Genomic DNA, 5950 nt, shown 5'->3' on the forward strand with positions numbered 1-5950 from the left:
CCCCCAGAGATTGCCCAGGGTCCCCTGGGGTCAGAGTGCCCTTGGGCAAGGGGGAGGAGGGCTTCAGAGCACGTGACCCACTTGGGAGGCCTCTCTTTCCTTAGTTGGACAGACTTCTGATTTTGGAGCAGGTTTGAGTTGGGGAGTCCCAACTTGCTCATTGGGGCCAAAGTGTTCACTGGACCCATTTGGTTTGGGGTGTCCATGTTTCTTGGGTAGGGGTCCAGGATTCTGCTGTGACATGTCACGTCAGGCCTTTGGGAGACCATAGCAAATCTCTTCATCTGTCACCTTGGAAACTCAGCTGCCCCCATGGTCCTTCTGTCATTGGGGCTTAATGACAGAACTCCTCCGAGTGTGGGCACTGCGTCCACTACACAGTCACCCACAGCAGCAGCTCCTAGAAGCTTTTCTCTCTCCCCCTCTCTCTCTTCCTTCCTTCCTTCCTCCCTCCCTCCCTCCCTCCCTCCCTCCCTCCCTCCCTCCCTCCCTCCCTCCCTTCCTTCCTTCCTTCCTTCCTTCCTTTCATCTTGAGAGATAAAGCACAAGCAGAGGAGGGACAGAGAGAGAGAGAGAGAGAGACTCAAGTAGCACAAAAATTTTTAGTCTCTCTGAGTGTACTATTTAAAATGAGATTGTTGGAGAAGCAAGTAAAGCCAGGCTAGTCATCAAAACTCGGGACCATTGCTTATATACAACATTTTCCCCTCTACCCCGTGCCCCCATCAACCCTCAGTTTGTTCTCTGTATTTAAGAGTCCCTTATGGTTTGCTTCCCTCTCTTTTTGAAAGTATTTTTCCCCTTCCTTTCTCCCATGTTAAGTTTCTCAAGATCCACATATGAGTGAAAACATATACTTGTCTTTCTCAGCCTGACTTATTTCATTCAGCATAATACCCTCCACTTCCATCCAGGTTGCTGCAAATGGCCAGGTTTCATTTTTTCTCATTGCCAAGTAGTATTCCATTGTGTATATAAATCACATCTTCTTCATCCATTCTTCAGTTGATGGACATTTGGGCTCTTTTAATAATTTGGCTGTTGTTGAAAGCGCTGCTATAAACATTGGGATGATTCACAGGAATCTATCCCCAACACAAGAGCACACAGCATACACTGTATATCAGCTAACTTGACCATAAAATATATTTAAAAAAGATTAAAGAATTAATCAAAATTTCAAATATGCATAATGAAGTCACTTTAAAAATCTATCTTAAAAAATAATCAAATATCACATATATGCACAAAATTTCAGTATATACATGTTTATCATGGCATTATTTATAATAGGTAAATTAGAAATTTCCAGATATATAAAACTTGTTAAATGGATTATAGTACCATACGTAATGGACTAAAATGTAAGTTTTTTAAAACCATACATTAAAAAATAGTGAAAAATATAGGAGATCTTTGTGATATATTCATACATGAAACAACAAATTCAAAAAGGAAAAAAATCCCTCAGGACCAGATGAAACCCGAGAGATAACTGTTTGCGGGAAGAGGGTGGTGGGTTTTGCAAACACAAGCTTTTACAAGCAGTAAGGGGCCAATGAGTGGAAGAAGGGGTCGTGAACCCAGATAAGAAAGGGGAGGAGGTGACGGACCCCAGGGCAGGGCTATCTGAGGAGTTAATGAATACACCTCAGCCTTTCAGAGGAGGACCTCCAAGCACAAGACCAAGGCCAGGGTCCACCGTGCAGGGGGCAGGGGAGGGGGGCAGGAAGCAGGGAGGCCATGGGCCATCCTTTGGAAATCTGGTGAGCAGGCCACCGGCGGGGGCGGGGGGGTGGGGGGGGGGAAGCTAAACGGCCATGTGCTTCCTCCAGTGAGATAATTAAGTGGGCGGCGTGGGGTGTGCAGGGCAAGGCCAAGGACTCTGGCTATGGCGGGAGTTGAGAAGGAACCGGGTAAGAGAAGGGCCTGAAACGTGTTAGAGAAGCCTGTTGGAGAACACGGAAGGGGGCCCTCCGAGAGGACTTGCCCCTGCTGCCTGCAGGTGGGAGAGACACAGGTGAAGACCATCAGGGCGACAGGGTCCTTTCCAAGCCTGGGAAGTGGGGGAGGAGGGCAAAGCAACCCCCAAGCAGCACCCCCCCTCCCATGCATGATGCACCATGATGCATCATCAAAGCAGGCCTACTATGCGCTGGGAGGGTTTGAAGGGCATGATTCCAGCTTCCCCACTGGCTGGGCTGAGCAGAACAGCAAAGGGCCTGCTGCCACCTGCAACTCCTGACCCTGGCAAGTGGGAGCCGAACTTGTCTGTGCCTCAGTTTCCCCCTCTGCTAAGTGGAGATAATAATCCTGGAACAGTGGCCCAGCCTCGCAGACCAGTGTCCGCTCAGGAGGAGGCTGATGGAAAATTACTCACTCAGCAGGATGCGCTGACTCCCCAGAGAGGCTGGGTGGGCGGGACGCGCACCTGCGGGGCCTCGTCTCCAGATAGGGCAGTGTTGGGGGGCTGGGACCCTCAGTCCTACGGGCCCACAGCCACCCCCGCGGCTGGAAAGGAGGCTGGGAGCCTCCAGAGTGCGGCAGGTGAGTGCCTGATGCCATCAGAGGGCCTTGCTGTCCTCTGGAGTGGCCTTGTCCAGCGAAGCCAGCAGGCACGGGGCCATCTGAAGGGTGGGCGATGGGGGCCCCAAGGCCACGCACAGCCAAGAGTTCATTTTGCCTTGAAACTGTCTGCACAGAGCTGTCGAGGGGAGAAAGTGGATTAGAACTCCCGTAGAGCCTAGACTGGTGCCTGAGACATGGTTGACTGCCGGGAGCCGCACCGGCCTCTCTGGATGGCAGTCACAGCAAGGAAATGGCAATATTTGCACAGCTTCTGCCATGAGAAACGAAAACTGGTATCTCTTCCTGCTACTACTGGCTCATGTTGGAAATATCTATATACAACTTAACCTATATGTTATCCTGTTTTCCACTAAGAACATTCTGTTATAAGTTCACTATGACTGGAATAATTCGGCAATTGTCATCGCAAAAGACCTTCCGTTGTAAAGAAATTCCTTTCTTTGACCTCATATTGTGGTTGAACCTTTAAATAAAGACACCAAAACCGACAGGACAGAGATGCCTGCCTGGTGATCAGGAAGAATCTCGGGGCTCTCTCATTCTCTCTCTTGCCAACACCGTCCATCCTTCCGGGACCCCTGGATGTGCTGGAGCTGCCCTCCGACAGTTGACCTGTAGGAAACATCAGCTGCCGGGAATCACTGGGCTTGTTACCATCAAGGTCTCAGCCCTTGGAATCTTCACACTGGGAGCTGGGATCATGTCCTCTGAACTCCAAAGTCCATTTGTCCAGGCACAGAAAGGAGCTAGCAGGTGCCTGCCAAGCGCCCAGGCTCAGGGGAATTGTGGGAAAGAACGAGATCGCGCTGCCCTGAGATAGTTAGCACCTTGCAGAGTATCAAGACCCAAGGGCCCTTAGTGCTCCCATTTTCCTGATGAGAAAAGCAAGGCTCACAGAGAGGCGCTGACCTCCCCAGCTCTCAGGGAGCACATTGGTTCACGGTAGAGCTGTGGCAAGATCCCATCTGACTCCCAAGTCTAGGTCCTTGGTAACAAAGCATGCAAGTATGTGTAATTCATCCCTTTGTTGCTTTTCTGCCAGCGAATCACAAGACAGGGGAAGCCAGCCTCCTATGCCGCTTTTTCAGAATCTGTGGTCTGATGTGTAATATTTGGCAAGAGCCAGCACCACAGACAAAGACGCTGTGTGCCATCAGTCACAGAAGAAACTTTTGAATGAGTTCGATCTCATTGTCCCCATTTTGCAGGGACGGGAACTGAGGCCCGCTTGGATGGAGGTGCCATCGAAGGCCCTGCTCATGGTGCCCTGCTAGTTAGAAGGCTGACTCGGGATTACAGAATTCTGTGTGCCTTTCACCCTGCCCTGGACATTTTCATCCTAGCGTTTTGATGCTGAAAGTCACATCCGAGCTACAGGACTCAGGAAATATTTCAAGACTAGTCTAGACTTCGGCTCAGGTCATGATCTCACGGTTTGTGGGTTTGGGCCCCACGTCAGGCTCTGTGCTGACAGCTAGCTCAGAGCCTGTTTCAGATTCTGTGTCTCCCTCTCTCTCTGACCCTCCTCTTCTCATGCTGTCTCTCTCTCAGAAATAAATAAAACATTAAAAAAAAAAAAAAAAAAAGACTAGTGATAATGGCCGACCAAAGAAACCACTGTTTCCTTATGCACATTCCTCACTTCTGGTTTCGCTGTTCTGGTGGCTGTGCTCTTTGTGAACTGCACAGCACGACATTAAAATGAATGCTGGTAGCTCTGAGTTTTCATTGCGTCGTGTTCACTGTGTTTCTGGATCACCCAGGGACACTGAGCGAGCGCCTGATGAGAAAAGGCAGCTTTGACTTCTGAGAACCCACGTGCCTCCTAATCAGCCATCAAGTGCACCTGGCCTGGCCTAGGGGTGCGCGGGGGACTGTCCTGCTCTTACCCTGTCCCCTGCAATCCGGCCGTGCCTCCCCGACTTCCTGCACCTGCTCCCCAGCCCGGAGCCCTCAGCACTCATGGTGTCAGGTCAGGGAGGCGGATCCATGTGGACCTGGAGGCTGGAATTGTTCCTGAGATCTGAGATGGATGGGACCATGTCCACCATCAGGAAAGCCCGGGCCCGAGGGCGGCTTCTGATTTCTAGGCTCGTGCTGCCCCTGATTTCATAGTGGGGCACCTGATTTCTTCCTCTTTTTTCCTTTTTTTTTTTTTTTTTTAGTATTGCCTCCTTTTCCCTTTTATTTATTTTTTTATTTTTTTTAACTAGTGAGTAATTAAAAAACATTTAAATGTAATTTATTGTCAAGTTAGCTAACCTATAGTGCATACATTGTGCTCTTGTTTTAGGGGTAGGGTTCCCGTGATCTGTCATTTACATACAACACCCAGTGCCCATCAACCAGTGCCCTCCTCAGTGCCCATCACCCATTTCCCCCTCTCCTGCCCCCTAATCAACCCTCAGGTTGTTGTCTGTATTTAACAGTCTTGTATGGTTTGCCTCCCTCCCTGTTGGAACCTCTTTTTTCTCCTTCCCTTTCTGCATGGTCTTCTGTTAAGTTTCTCAAGTTCCACATATGAGTGAAAACATATGATATCTGTCTTCCTCTGCCTGACTTATGTCACTTTGCATAATACCATCTAGTTCCATCCACGTTGCTGCAAATGGCCAGATTTCATTCTTTCTCATTGTGAAGTAGTATTCCATTGTGTATATCAACCACATCTTCTTGATCCATTCATCCATTGATGGACATTGGGGCTCTTTCTATAATTTGATTGTTGTTGAAGCAACCACATGGGAAGTAACTGCTTGAGCTAAACCCAACCCTATTTGACTGTTGGTGAAAGCGCTGCTGTAAACATTGGGATGATTCACAAGAATCTATCCCCAACACAAGAGCACACAGCATACACGGTATGTCAGCTAACTTGACCATAAAATATATTTAAAAAAGATTAAAGAATTAATCAAAATTTCAAATATGCATAATGAAGTCACTTTAAAAATCTATCTTAAAAAATAATCAAATATCACATATATGCACAAAATTTCAGTATATACATGTTTATCATGGCATTATTTATAATAGGTAAATTAGAAATTTCCAGATATATAAAACTTGTTAAATGGATTATAGTACCATACGTAATGGACTAAAATGTAAGTTTTTTAAAACCATACATTAAAAAATAGTGAAAAATATAGGAGATCTTTGTGATATATTCATACATGAAACAACAAATTCAAAAAGGAAAAAAATCCCTCAGGGCCAGATGAAACCCGAGAGATAACTGTTTGCGGGAAGAGGGTGGTGGGTTTTGCAAACACAAGCTTTTACAAGCAGTAAGGGGCCAATGAGTGGAAGAAGGGGTCGTGAACCCAGATAAGAAAGGGGAGGAGGTGACGGACCCCAG

This window comes from Hyaena hyaena, unplaced genomic scaffold, assembly GCF_003009895.1.
Source record: "Hyaena hyaena isolate Hyena2069 unplaced genomic scaffold, ASM300989v1 scaffold_493, whole genome shotgun sequence".
In the NCBI taxonomy this organism is placed as follows: domain Eukaryota; kingdom Metazoa; phylum Chordata; class Mammalia; order Carnivora; family Hyaenidae; genus Hyaena; species Hyaena hyaena.